The sequence below is a fragment of the Leguminivora glycinivorella genome, chromosome 3, assembly GCF_023078275.1.
Source record: "Leguminivora glycinivorella isolate SPB_JAAS2020 chromosome 3, LegGlyc_1.1, whole genome shotgun sequence".
Taxonomy (NCBI): domain Eukaryota; kingdom Metazoa; phylum Arthropoda; class Insecta; order Lepidoptera; family Tortricidae; genus Leguminivora; species Leguminivora glycinivorella.
This window is the reverse complement of record NC_062973.1, coordinates 4,719,384-4,735,188: the sequence shown is the minus strand read 5'-3', so window position 1 is coordinate 4,735,188 and position 15,805 is coordinate 4,719,384. Positions and strand designations below refer to the sequence as shown.

Sequence of the window (15,805 nt, the reverse complement as noted above, 5' to 3'; positions counted from 1 at the left end):
TTCAAAATGGCCGACTTTTTTTTTTCAAGTTGGTCCGAGCGCGCTGAAATTTTGCATGCGGAGAGGTATGGGCCCCTAGAATACAAATGCCAAAAAAAAAATTTCGAAAATCCAAGATGGCCGCCGTTATGGCAAAATAAATTTTTCAAGTATTTTCGCGAGCCCGAAGGGCGAGCTTCAGGGTGGGAGGCCGAAGGCCGACCCCGCGGAGGGCCGCAGGAACAGAGCTCACCTTTAGGCTCCCACCCGGGCCAAATCCAAGTAATTTCACTGCGGGCATAAAGTGCTCCCATATAATTTCCTTACAAAAGTGTCTTAAACAAGCGTAACCGGCGGGCCGAAGGCCCGACGGTGGAGCTTCGGAGCCGAGCGAAGGTCGAAGGCCGAGCTCCGCGTAGGGCCTAAGGCCCGGAGCGTCCCTGATCGACTCGCCGGCGGTCCGGGAAGTTGGAAAAATACTTTCCAACTAAAATATTGATCCTAGCGAAAAATATTATAGAATCTTTCTTGTAGGAAATATTATGGAGATTAATTCTGTGAAACATTAGTTTTGGCTGTGAGCCACCGATTTCGAGTTATTAACAAAAAACGGCCCATGAAATCTATTCAAAAATACTTTCCAACTAAAATATTGATTCTAGCGAAAAATGTTATAGAACCTTTCTTGTAGGAAATATTATGTAGATTAATTCTGTATAACATTATTTTTGGCTGTGAGCCACCGTTTTTGAGTTATCAACAAAAAACGGCTCAAATATCTATTTAAAAATACTTTCCAACTAAAAAATTGATCCTAGCGAAAAAAGTTATATAACCTTTCTTATAGGAAATTGTATGTAGATATTTTCTGTTTAACATATTTTTTTGCTGTGGGCCACCGTTTACGAGGTATTGACGAAAAACGGAGCATGTAATCGATTAAAAAAAACTTTCTTACTAAATTATCCATGTATATATTGATCCTATCGAAAAAACGTACATAACCTTTCTTGTAGGAAATTTTATGTAGATATTTTCTGTTTAACATATTTATTTGCTGTGGGCCACCGTTTGCGAGTTATTTACGAAAAACTAAAAAAATGACTTTCAAGATCGAATGGCAGGGTACGGACCCCACCTCATGTCATGGCATTATTTTTCCATGGCTATTTAGACCCTCATCTTTCACTGGTAAAAATGACAGACTGCCTCAAGAACCTTTTTTGGAATTTTTTTTTTACCACTTTGTACCGTTCTGGCACGGTGAAGGACCCGGCCAAATGATCTGGCATAAATACTATGCGACTTCTGAGGAACTCTATTTTCACTTTTTAATAATTCCAGGTTGCCTCAAACACCTTTTTTGGGCCTCAAAAAATTAAATCTTTAAAAATTCATAGCTCGATAAAGCCCCGCTCCCCAGCTGCCAGACTTGCAGACCTGATGTTGGCTATGATCAGAGAAGCATCTGAGCACCTTTCCAGGTTGCCTCAAGGACCTACTCCAAAATCCTGCCAGCTCTCCGTCTATACGCGCGGACCCGTCCGCTCCCTGAACTTGAGAGCTAGTTCAGACACAGCGGAAACCGCGCGATTCAACACATATTAGTCCAGTGCGGATCGCTCCGCGCGGTCGGTACGCGTGACACTGATACTAAAAACGTAAGACGCGCCTCCATGCGTCGTGGCGCGCGTCTGTCCTTCCTATACAAAATGAATGTACTGAGGAGACGTTTTTTGAATTACATTCGGGTGGCGTGGCGGAGACGTCGATTGCGCGCCGCAAGACATGCGTCTCATGAGTGTGGATGGTCCCTTAGGAATGGTGAATAAAATGTTTGTTTATTATTTAGATTGAGTATTTTTTAATAACTTTGTTTTTCAATTTTTTTCAGTTAATAGCTAATATATATATTTATACTATGAGCAAATACCATGTAAAATTATGTTGTTTCTGTATCAAATTGTACGTTAGAATGGGCCTCCAACACCAATACAGGCTGATCCAATGCACAGCCTAATTTTATTACACCAATTTCAATTTATTCCTTTCCTCCAGATTCTTCGATTTATTCAAATCACCGTTTTACTAATCGACTGGCGTTTTTAATGAATTGATTAACAGTCCGTTGGTTTTTGATTTAAATGATACAGGAAATGTTTATTAGATTTTTTCGTTTATTATTGCTTGATTTTACAAATGTAAAATTCATAAATTATTTACCAAACCGATTTAATACTATCAGATTTATTTTTATTTTTATTTGCAGTAAATGCGAGATTTTCACGTCGAAATAAGATTAAACGAGTAATTTACCTCTATATTTGTTTCAGTCTATTGAAGTATGAACTTTAAGCATTTAGACAGTCAATGAAATTTTTCTATGGTGCTAATATAACATAATCGCATATATGTATTATAATCGCATTTCTATGTAAGATGTTTTATTAAATAAATAAAAAAAGATTGAAATTACTTGACTGATATATGAGTTTTTCAAGTCATATCTGCTTTCAATACCATGCAAGTTCCTTAATAAAAAGAAATGTCATTTATTAAAGCCTTATTGAATTGAAAAAAAATCAATACATGTCTATGTCATGTAGTTTTTGGTACCTACAGTACAAATTGGGCATTCTCTATTGATGGGCCTTATTTAAGGGCCTTATTATGACTAAAAGGAAGAGTTAGAACCATATCTGCTGCCAGTACCTGGTCGACACTGTGACGCGGTGTCAGTTGACCGCGGGACGCCACGCGTGTCCGTCGCTCGCGACCGTGAGTTCAGTGTACGACTATCTGTAAGTTACTGTCGTTGTCTGTATTCTGTAAGTAGACTTTGTTTTAATGGAACAAGGCCCAGTTCTGGTCTTCAAGTCATGTTTAAGTGTCTGTATTTGTATTAATTTAATTTAAAGTTAGAACTCTAATAGATATACTTAGGTGAAAGAAAGTTTCAAATTAAAAACAGTAAAATTGATCTACGAGTAAGTACCTAAGAGAAAAGTAACATCCCTCATATTTTATTTTTACAATTTTTTTATATTTTTCCCTCTTTGTTTAGCGATGATATGCCCATATAGATATTTAATAAGTATATCCATACTAATATTATAAATGGGAAAGTGTGTGTGTCTGTTTGTTTGTCCGTCTTTCACGACAAAACGGAGCGACGAATTGACGTGATTTATTTATTATTGGAGATAGTTGAAGGGGTGGAGAGTGTAATAGGCTACTTTTTGTCTCTTTCTAACGCTAGCGAAGCCGCGGGCAAAAGTAATGTAATATTTTTTTTAGTAGTTTCATGTGTTCTGCCTACCCCTTTATGGGATACAGGCGTGATTGTATGATTGATGATGATTTTAATGAGGTTTTAAATACATAGATACAGTAATTCTAGAGGAAGGTTTCTATGTATTTATGTAATATTAGGTTTTTCCCGCGGCTTCGCCCGCGTTACTTATCTAATCTTGTTTTCTCATACAAACTTTGGACCCCCATTTCACCCTCTTAGGAAGTGAATTTTTCGTTCGAAGAAAAATTCGTTCTTAGTGCTTCTGTATACCTTATAAGGAACCTACGTGCCAAATTTGGAATCTCTAGCACCAGCGGTTTCGGCTGTGCGCTGATATGTCAGTCACTTTCGTATCCATACTTACTTGTGTGTCTGTTCGTTTGTCCGTCTTTTACGTCAAAACGGAGCGACGAATTGACGTGATTTTTTTAAATGGAGATAGTTGAAGAGGCTACTTTTTGTCTCTTTCTAACGCGAGCGAAGCCGCGTGCAAAAGCTAGTTTTATATATTTAGATAGACTAATTATAGTATTAACCCGTGCGAGATAGGTCGCAAGTCTAATTATTTATCTTTTTCCTACAAAGACAGTGGTCTGGTCTGTATAAAAATACAAGGTTTTAGAGAAAAATAAATTATACTACGTATTTTTGTCACAAAAAGTTTGTTGATGACATATTTGTGTCCGTTTTCCCTAATTGCGAAGTTAGAACAAATTGCGGGATTTATTTTCAGACGACAGAGTGAAAAATGTTCCATGACGGAACTGGGAATAATTATATTTAATTGAATAATTGGACTAAAATTATATGAAGCGTGTTTAACAACTTAAAATTGTTTTCATAATTAATGGTAATAGAATAATATGATGTTTTGATACGTTATTTTTAACCCCCGACGCAAAAACGAAGGGGTGTTGTAAGTTTGACGTGTCTGTCTGTCTGTTCGTCTGTCTGTCTGTCTGTTTGTTTGTCTGTCTATCTGTGAGTGTGTCTGTCTCCGGCATCGTAGCTCCCGAACGGATGAACCGATTTAGAGTTAGTTTTTTTTAAACAGGAGTCAGAATAAAAGGTATTATAAAAAATATTTTTAACTAATTAGTTAACGATATCTTTAGGGTTCTCAAAGGTTGGCAAATTGGCAATGCACAAGTGACTCCCCTGATATTGCTTATGCCCATAGGCGACGATGATTGCTTCCCATCATGCTCGTTTGCTGTCTATATCATTAAAACAAATTTGTTATGTGACTATTTCTATATTTACTAACGAATAAAACATCTTGACAAACAGGCTAGTTCGAACCAACACTGACATCAAACCGATATTAGAATGATATTGGATTCAGTTGGTGTCATGCGCCAATTAATTTCGCTCAAAGTTGTTCGCACCAGCTATGGAGCACACCATGCTCGGCATTAAGCTTCAAGACCTAGTGAGGAATATAGAGATCCGACGCCGCACCAGTCTATTCCCTCTGGTCTTACCGCGTAGTTTTACCAGTTGTACCACTGGGAATTTTCTTCCCAATAGACTTACTGATAGTAAGGCCTAGGCAATAGATAGGTTAGGTTTGTTAGGTACCCATAGATGCCCGAAGGGCAAACAATGTAGAAATAGGAGCCCCGCGCAGCTCCGCGCGGGGCTCCGTCGAAATAGTTGTCCCGTCTGGTTTCGTACAAAAAAAGCAAAATCTTACAATCAGTAAGTCTATTGGGAACAAAATTCCCAATGGCTCAACTGGTAAAACTCCGCGATAAGACTGCAGAGAATAGGTCGCCGCACCAAGGTGCGGGACGGTGGGTGACGTCATTTCCAAGCTCAAATAGAATTGGGTGGAACATGCCAGGCAGAGTTGAGGCGAGAGGCGAGAAGCACCCGGCATGTGTTGGCTCGTTGGATGGATAACATCCGAAAAACTGCGCGGCTGCTGGACAAAAGACTAGCCCCGACCGGGATAAGTTGCACACGAAGGTCGCCTATGCTCAGCAGTGAGCGATTTACGACTGAATGAGCGAGACACAATTAATTAACAGAGCAGTTGATGATGATGATGATATTAAAATAATTTCAAAACCATGTCACAGTCTCGTCAAATTTGACCAGAACCAGACCAGAACGGACCATAATAACTTCTTACTTCGAAGTTTAACAGAATAAATGGCCGTTTGGTCATTATGACACAAACTGGGGCAACGGGTTAATCTGGTAATCTCAAGATCCATCCAAAACGGAGCGTATTAATCAAACGCGTGGTCACCGCACACGTAACCAGTCGTTTCTAGGACCGTGTACTGTTCTACTGGATGGAGGTCAATTTAATAGTACTTTTTGACATTCAAATGTATCTAAATAATGTAATTTTGCTTATATTTAATTGATATAGAGAACATGTAGTAGTAGAGTACTAGCGAGATGCACGGACACCGAATGACATTATTTTGATATCTCAAATGGTGCATTAAATCAAATTCAAACCAAAGAGGATCGAGTTTCTAGAGAGTTACTGCCAAAGAAAAATGTGTAATCACAGTCCATAGACTGCGATCAGAATTCTCTCGACAGGCTTAAAACTTTTGTACCTCCGTTTTGACAATTTGGCCCGTATTCTTAGCTTGATATGTGTTAAAATGTAAAATATTAGCGCCATCTAGCCGAGTCCCCCAAAGGTATATCGCCATCTAGCCCGCCGTACCTTTTTCTCTAAGTATGGCTCCGAGGTACGTTTTTTTCTTAGACTTTATCTGTCTATTCGGAGTTACATATGTCTTTGTTCAAACTAAAATATATGATTACCAGCGGCAATGCAATTTACATACATGCGATTAAATTCGTGTACAGTGACCTCAAATATATCAGAGCTGCTAAAGCTCTCACAAATATCGGAACACGCCTCAATTGTCAAGACGTTAGTGTGATTGTTCCGATTATACGAGTTGAATATTTAATTATAAAAACATAGCATAAAAATAACAATTATACATTGTCACTTATTTTTTTATGCACACTTATTTTACTGTTACTAAGAAGTTAACCATGGCGTATTTATTATAAGAAAAAGAATACCTGCTGCTGCTTTGATAAAGATTAATTAATTATTCTCGATTTTATTGCAGAAGTTAGGAACCTTTTATTAGTTTTGTCGTAAACTCATGAATTCATGGCTCATGGTATAACCAAGATGTTCACATTGAAGCCAGGTGCGCGCAACATTTTAATTGTTCCATTATAGGGAACGTTGCAGGTATAAAATTAGTTTTGCGTACCATTATAGGGCCCACGGCAAGCATAGAATTAGTTTTGCTAGGGTACCTTTGGTATCGTTTGAACTGTAATAATATTTGTTTTGGTTTTATTAATAGTTACATACGTCCTAAACAACTGAACAATTTTATTATTTTCTGTGTAGGTATACTTTTGGGACCTTAAGTACTTAAATAAGCCAAATGTATTTCAATAATTAAGATTGAGCGGCAGGAAACTTTTTGATGGCGATTGTACAATATATCTAATGTTTATTTTTAAATTTATTCACATTAAAATAACTTCCCGTAGCTCTCAAACTTAGTAGCGATATACTCGTAAACTTAAAAGCAGATAACCCTTGACACCTTTCAAAGCCTTTGGTTAAAAAGGTTTTCAAGTCCTTAGTCTCGGGTTTCGGGACACTAAAGTTAGTTTAAAATTCTTAGAACTTAGGCAAGTCAACATGTCCCTAAGTGATAGTTACTACTAAATATGTAGGTACCTGAGAAAGGAGATGCTAATCTTTGTAACTACTGTAGCGAACGAAGTGGTGGTCTTTATTCTTCCGCTACGGATCAAACGTTTGACATCTACCTAATAAATAGACACTCTGTATAATGTCAAAGGTATCATCATCCTCCTTACGTTATCCCGGCATTTGCCACGGCTCATGGAGCCTGGGTCCGCTTTGACAACTAATCCCAAGATTTGGCGTGTAGGCCCTAGTTCTTACGAAAGCCATCTGACCTTCCAACCCGAAGAGTAAACTAGACCGTATTGGAAATAGTACGGTTTCCTCATTATCATAAATGAAATTTCTCACATAAATTCCGAAAAACTCATTGGTGCGAGCCGCGGTTCGAACCCGCGCGTACTTACCGCTGGGCTACCAGCGCTTCTCAAATTATAATCTCAAAGGTATATGTAATATTATAATTCTTCTATAATATCATTGTGCAGCAAAGATTCATTTTTTTTAATCAAAACCTGCGTTGTTTAAACATAATACCTCTGCTTTGACTCGCCTTAGTCTCCCCTACAAACCTACCTACTTGAAACGAAGCCGCAACTCTAAAAAGATAGAAATATGCCATGGAACTGATTTACGATTGAACACCAATCATTTCTGAATTCATCACAAAGCGCGTCTATCACTGGTACCCATATTATCTACATGCTGCCACACATTTTTGATTCCCGTCAATATAACTCTTACAACAATTTATTCAAGGTTTAAAATCCTTCGTTGGAATCTTTGTATTCCAAAGTGCTGATATTTAAAATGAAACGCGCGATGTCGTTGGGTCCAGGTGGCGTGTGGTTTGGACAATTAACGTTTTTTGTGGTTTTGCGGAAATGGGAGGAAAAATTTAAGAGCTTAGTAACTATAGAATGTTTTGTATAAAAGATAGTGTATCAGTTGAAAATTGCGGGTCGTAACTGGTTGAGACTAGCTTAGGGACGGGACAAGTGGCGTACTGGAAGAGAGGCCTATGCTCAGCAGTGGGCGATAAATGGCTGATATGATGATGAGGATCAGTATGTAGCTGGTTCTGAGTGCGAATTTTGACGCTCCGTATTTTTCTCTCTTTATTGCTCTTCCATGTTGGTGAGTAGAGAGAGAGAGATATCTATGAAAACGAAGCATCAACAACTGCACGCTCTTTTGTGATAAACATCGGGAGAAAACCTGCATGATTCAGCGGAGAAATAAATTCAATATAATATGCGTGAAGGCACTCTGTATAATATTGAACTAATGTGAGGAAATGTCCATCATTGGGATGGGATAAAATTTTACCGATTTTTTACGTTTTTTATTATACGTTTTTTGATACATAAATTGCGTTATTTTATTGTAGATACTTGTAACACCAGTTGCAAGTGCGATATCAGCCGTATTATATTCTTATATGTATATAGTTCATATCTCACTCGTATAGATCAAAATAATCGCTAAACTCATGTTTTCCGCTCTTATAGTGTAATTTCCGCCATAAATACCTCACTATATCCACTTAACGCAATCCTGAGTATATTATTATAATTAAACTGGATAAATTGCCCCGTGACGCGTAGGCCCGAAATTACCTGCTTTCCTGACTCTTACCTACATTTACATTGTAAACGTCTATTTATCTTCGTTATTATATTACATGTATAAAGCTGGGTGCAGACGCTGCCTCAATCTGAGACACGCCGCGACACGAGGCCATTTCGTTGCCGGGAGACGAATATTTTGTCAGTCTCAAAGGAGCCTCAGTCCGAGAGAGGTTTGATGAAGACAGGAGGGCTGATCGCAATTGATAATTAAACTGATAAAATGATATTCACCATACGCGTCACCGTGTTTTCTGGGATCCGTAAACTAAAAAAAATATTACGGATCAAACTGAGGCGCAACGTGTCTCAAGCTTTTGCCTCAGAGCGAGCAGCCTCAAACTGCGACTGTTTGCTTTATCCGAGGCTGCTCGATTCGAGTTTGCCTGTAGTGGATACCCGGCTTAACAACCGTAAGAGAAAACAGACGGCTTGCCGCGAACCATGTTTGACTACATAATTATAATTATTTTGTCTCACAGTGTGCATTGTTTTAAATAATCAAAAGAAACCTTTAAGACGATACGATACAGGTCAATTCTTCATACAAACTCTCTCGACTATTTCCTCCCTAGTTTTTGAAGATAGAGCAATGATTTTTTCAACACAGATTATTATTATTTTTATCTGTGTCGGACTGTTTTGATTTTTTTGCTATTTTTATTTTAAAAGACGCTAGAGCCAATCAAAAATTTCTAAAAACGGCCTTTACAATATGGCTCAAAAAAAGGTGTGATACTCAAGATCTTAGCAACCTTCAAGATCAAGAGATAGAGAGAGATTTTTTCAAGATCTTAGACCTTAGCAACGCAAGCCTCGAGGTTGGACTGAAGATGAATATGTCAAAGACTAAGGTCATGACTAACAGCACAAATCGTAGGATTGAGATAAACGGAGAACACATCGCATATGTCCATGAATACCTTTACTTAGGCCAAATAGTCTCTTTCCAGGCGCGACAAGACAAAGAAGTTCAAAGACGCACTGAAAACGCCTGGAAGACCTATTGGTCAATGAAACACCTAATGAAAGGAGACCTACCTCTGTCACTCAAACGTAGGCTCATGGACATGTGCGTACTTCCAGTTCTCACCTACGGGGCTCAAACCTGGTCTTTGACGAAAGCTCAGATGTCCAAACTCGGGGTTTGCCAGAGAGCTATGGAGCGCAGCATATTAGGTGTAAAATTAAGGGATCGGATCCGGAACACCACGCTGCGCTCTAAGACTCAAATAATAGACGTAGCTCGGAAAGCGGCTAAGTTGAAGTGGGACTGGGCTGGCCATGTCTGCCGAATGCCGGACGACTTGTGGGCCAAGATAACCACAGAGTGGGAGCCCCACGAGTCAAACCGGGGATCCGGCAGACCACACCGGCGATGGCGGGATAACCTGGACTCATTTTTGATTGGCTGGCCAGAAATAGCACTAGACAGAGAAGATTGGAAAAAGAGGGGGGAGGCCTTTGCCCAGCAGTGGGACACAGTGGGCTCTGAATAATAATAATAATAATAACTCAAGATCGGTAACAATTAGCCAAAAAATCTAAACGGTCCGACATAGATTATTTAATTGTTATTCAGATTCTCAAATTTCGTTCAGTTTAAATAAGTTTTGAAGGAGGAAACAGTCGAGAGCGGAACCTCGATTTTAAAGATTTTTTCGCAATATCTTTTAACTGAATTGTTCTTAATGGATATTTTGTTTTTCGATAAATCTGTTAAGTTAATCTGTAGTTAATAACACTAGTATATTTAACTAAAATTCTCAAATTGAAAGGGGGACTCCTTTCCATTTTAGCATTTTCGCTCCCGTAGCGTTTTAAACGAGACCGTTCAAAATTGCAATGGATATTAGGTTTGATTTTTATCTAACATTTTTCCTAACTGTAATTAGTCAAGATTCTTTTAAACGCACTGTTTTACCAGATATGTGTATATTTTAATATCTAAACCTCAAAGGAAAGTACCCAACCTAACCCACTTAACAGTGCATTATGATCAAATGCGGAAAAAATAAAAATGAAATTGATTAGTGAAAATTGGAGTGTTTTAAATGGACGAGTTACCTACGAATTCCCTGTTTGCACGTGTACTTATTGAACGACGTTTTACATAATATTGACCCTTTAGAGTTTCGATATAAACGTACTAAGTATATTTACTACTTTGCGCACTAGTGAGCACATTGGAGCATTCTATGAAATACTCTACTGCTGTCCTGTACAAACGCGATTTTTCTGCCAATTTACTATTGTGAATCTTTTTCTAAGGCGATTTGCAGAATTATGCACAGAATAATGATGCTTTATGCGCCGAAAAAAAAATGACGCGTTTGTACAAGACAGCCAGTGGAATGCACCATTATAGTATTTTATACAATCGTGATATAATACAAAGCTTTTCAGTCGAGTACCATGTTTAGGCCACGAAGCTTTGCTGAGTGGCCTAATAGTACGGTACGAGAGTGAAAAGCTTTAATTATATCACTATTTGTATACAATACTTTTTCTACGAGTCATCATCTTCATCATCAATGGACGGAAATATCATCATTCATGCAATTTAAAATTAATGTTAATAGCGTCGTTCATCGTTGTATCAACATCGAATTACCTAGCAACCAATTGTTTGTAATAACCGTCTCTGATTGGCCGATAACGCGACAGATAAAAAAAAATGTGTTTCAGATGCCGACAAATTTGCCAGGTATCGCAAATTAGTATAGAAATTGTATGAAGTTCTATTTTTGAAACTATTACAGTTAACTAAAGTCAACTATAATGAGATTATTATAGTTGAGTCGGAACTGCCATAGAGTGTCCAACACTGAAAAGTTAGCACTTATAGTTTAGTCTGTGGTGTCCTAATTGACAGATTACAGTCGACGAGTAGAAAAAAATTATAATGCGCTTATTCCTAAACCAGCCTAGCCTAATTTTACATCAACTAGGTCCTACATCCACACACGGGAAATTATATTAAACTGACATAAACACATTGATTATACACACAGCACACGTATACATTCAGTACGCTCGAAGATTTATGACGCGCGCCGCGGCAGCCATTTAAATTTCAACCCAAGCAATTTGTATAATTTCATAGCGACTAACTACGTAGCTCGTAGAGATGACGGGTAACGTTTTTGGAGATTAACCTGACAATTTAATTAAAGGCGGTTGATACATACATGACACTACCGTCAAAAAGTTTAAGACCAAACACGATATATGCAAATAATCAACATTTCATGAAGTTCCTATGAGAATATTACTTTTCAGTACCTACCTACAACCGACAAAATAAAGCGTATAACAATTTTTAAAAAGGGATCATAATAAGAAATAAAAGCTAAACGTTTTTCTCATCGAAAAATCATCCTCGACGCTTTTTCACTTCCGAGCAGATTCTTGGCATTCTTGCTGATAAGTTTGTGTAGCGTTTCTTGGCTAATGGATTCCCACTCGTATTGCAGTATCTCCCATAGAGCTGTTGCAGATGTCGGACATTGTCTTCGGACTCTACGGTCGAGTTCATCCCATAAAAGTTCGATCGGGTTAAGGTCTAGGGATTGCGGTGGCCAAATCATATTTTTTAACACACCTTGGCGTTCTTTATTGACTGTGTAGCTTCTACAGATCTTTGCTGAGTGTTTGGGATCGTTGTCTTCTTGCAGAACAAATGGGTTGCCGATCAATATAATAAGATTACGTTGTTTTCTATTGATTACAAATTTAGTTTGATGATTTTTAGAAGGGTTTATAACAATGACACTGAACATTGTGTTTGGTCTTAAACTTTTTGACGGTAGTGTACATACATACATACATACAATCACGCCTGTTTCCCATATAGGGGTAGGCAGACTAGGCAGAGCACATGAAACTGCTAAAGTTACAGTGCCACTCTTGGCAAATAAGGGGTTGAAAGAAAACGAAACTGTGACATTGCAGTGACAGGTTGCCAGCCTCTCGCCTACGCCACAATTTACCCCATATCCCACAGTCGCCTTCTACGACACCCACGGGAAGAAAGGGGGTGGTGAAATTCTTAACCCGTCACCACACGGGTTAAGAAAGACGGTTGATATTTGTATTAATTGGTTGTTTGTTTTGGCTGAGTAGTCATAGCTTAATAGAGAATATTACGGTAATGTTCTACCACCAGAGTGCAGCATTGTCACACATAGTAGATAATAGAGTATAGGTATTGAATATACACACTATGTCTTAAACAGTTTCTTGAAAAGTTTTTAGTATGACACTGATTCATCAAAAATTAAAGACAATCTTCCGTATGTGATATATTTAATTCCGATCTGTCAGTGTCAAAAATAACAGTATTAAAAAAACTTATTTGATTTATATTGTATCTAGATTTTATATTTGAAATATATTCATTTTTGAATCGGGATCAAAGTAGTAAAAGCTGGATTCAAAATAGGAATGGCTAATTTTCATTGGGTATATATAGGGACTCGTGTGAACACGTAATTTAAATGAAAATAATATTATGGCTATAAATATAACAGTATAACTTGCTTTAAGTCAACTTATTAATTTATGTAACATTCCTCATTAACCAAACAAACTAAAACTAATGAACGCCGTAATTTATTACAGATTACCATATAAAATAACCAATTACTAACTGTTATTACTTAGCTAAATAACACTGTAGGTACAGTCAACCAATTGGAACCCTAGGCCACTGTAGAACTATGTCATAGTGACTTTATAAATCAGATTGTAAGAAATCTCTTACTGCTTGTCATTTTGACATGGTTGTAGAGTGGCCTAAGGTTCCAATTGGTTGACTATACCGGTACAGTCTTACCTGTTACCTCCTCTAATAAAGCAATAAGATAAATATCGATATCACGAGAGCGTGATATTCGATATTTATCATATTGTTTTAATTTATTTAGAGAATACCTTGCTTGGTTGCCGTGAACCAACGCCATGGCTAACTTATAGTCATCGGCATATGCTGGCGTCCAATTTGGTGTGTAAACCAAGTGTTACATGTAGACTATAAAGCCGATATACTTCCTTGGTCCCTTTTTATCACACCAATACGTCGGAAAGGGACAAACGAACTTTATCGGCTTGATTACTTTAGTGAACGTTTCTGAATAAGGGGGTTAGATTAGGTTAATTTTAAAAGACCAAATAATCATTGTCTTTTTCTATTATAATAGGTATTATAAAATATTACGAGTGATGAGTTAAAATTTTCATTTAGGTACAAAAAAATCCAACCTTTTTTTATGTTAGTAAAAGAGATAAAAACAGAAACATTTCGACATTTTCCGGTACTGAAATGGGCCAGAATGGAGGCTCGATGGACGTTTATTTTTTACAAATACGATCCATTGCTATGAGGATTGATTTTTAAATAAAATTCAATCAACGGACAGCGCTGATATTTATTATTATGGGATACGGTAGATATCAAATATGGAATGAATATGCGTGGCATTTTTGCATTTTCGAAAAAACATTCAATGTCCTTTTTTTCCAACATAGGTAAATTTAATGGTTTTACTACTCAGAATCACGAGCCCATTCGATCCTACTAGGTAAAAAAGCGCCCCAAAATAAATGTTTCCACTTCGTTACCATTTTTCAAACACTATACAGCGGTTACAAAGTGGAAAGTATGCATGATAATAGAAAATTCTGGGACCATTTTTCGTGATTCTGAGTAGGAAAAACGTAAAATACATACCTAAATTTTTTTTGATGATTATTCTCGCGAAAATATCTTATTGTAAGGGCACAATATAGGATATTTTGTACATTTTTTTTAAAATTACGAGTATTATCTAACAAAAATTATGTTTTTAAACTTATTTTGGCATGACAACTTGGACTTGTAACGAAAATAATCGTCTGTAAAAGTTTAGTTCCTAAAATACTTTGAGGTATTTAAAACTTATCTTGCTTGTCTTAGGTGAAGGCTTATTAATAATTTAAAGTTGTTTTAGCTTGCTGTAACAAAGTTTTTTCAGAACCTTCCAGTTTCCGGTAACTCTTAGCTTGATTTAAGTAGGTACTAAGTTTTTATTTAGAATTTGTTTATTACTACATTATTAAAAATAACAAAAAGAAAAAAGTAAATACATATATTTCTCTACAAAATAATGTATTATAAACTTGGCCAAAACGTTAGTGAAAAGATAAAATAATGTTTTAATGTTATTTTATCGCATTCCACCCGTGTGTGACTTTAAAAAAGGTTTTCAAAGGTCAATCATTTTCCTAAATGATTTTAACCCACACAGACTCTTCCACGACCTAATTCAAAAGGGCTCAATCGTTATAACCCCAATAGCGACCAGTTACCAAAACCATTCACTATCATCCCGACACAAAGAAAGCTAGAGCGTCCTATTATTGGAACGTATCTCTTATCATTCCCTGATAGCTACTGCCCGTTGCTACTACAGTCACGTCTATAAATATACATATCGAAACTTATCACCGGGGAAGAAGGTTCAAAATTGAATACAGTTGTATATATATTTATGTAGCTGACCAATCCAAAACAACCCAACTGTAACTAGCAATCCGCAAAAAACAACTGTAACACAGTGAAATAAAGTTTGTTTTTCTATAAAGGTGTTTGGACGTTTGTGCAATAAGAGCGCTTGGCTAGGGTCAAAGAACATTGGCTGATTACGATGAATTGACACTTTGGATATTACGTTTCACAATATTTCATAGTATTTAATTTACTTTAGAGCAGTTTTGGTTGGTTATTTAAATAAATATGTCGATTTATAATGTCGCCAAGAGGGTGGTTTTATAATTATTTTTTTGGTATAAATACCAGTATTTGGAGTACTGGAACATAGAACCAAAATTTAAGATATGCGAACATCACAATCTTGAATATAATTGGAAAAGAAATGTTACAAACATAAAAAATAAATATCTGGGCAACCGAGCTTCGCTCGGTTCTGTTTCGTATCCTTGACATGTGTCGCCATCTAGTTCAAAAATGAATAGTACCTACATCGAGCGAAAGAATTCTCAGCCTTAACAACACAACTACTCCACACGAGATGGCGCGCATTTCGCCACAAAAACTCAAATAGTGTATTTTTCTATTCGTTTTAGCCTTGACCTGTGTCGCCATCTAGTGTTTGCAATAAATAGTACTTACATCAACCGAAAGAATTC

General features: G+C 37.1%; 1 protein-coding gene across 2 annotated transcripts in view; it reads left to right on the top strand.

The window, feature by feature from the left end:
• Window positions 1-2,699: 2,699 nt before the first annotated feature.
• LOC125242666 (bone morphogenetic protein 1) overlaps window positions 2,700-15,805 on the top strand; it is a 136,938-nt gene continuing 123,832 nt past the window's right edge. The window contains exon 1 of one of the 2 annotated variants that reach the window (XM_048151518.1): window positions 2,700-2,807. The gene's annotated coding sequence lies outside the window, so the exon portion shown is untranslated. The remainder of the gene's footprint in view (window positions 2,808-15,805) is intronic. The other variant, XM_048151519.1, reaches the window with a different exon arrangement.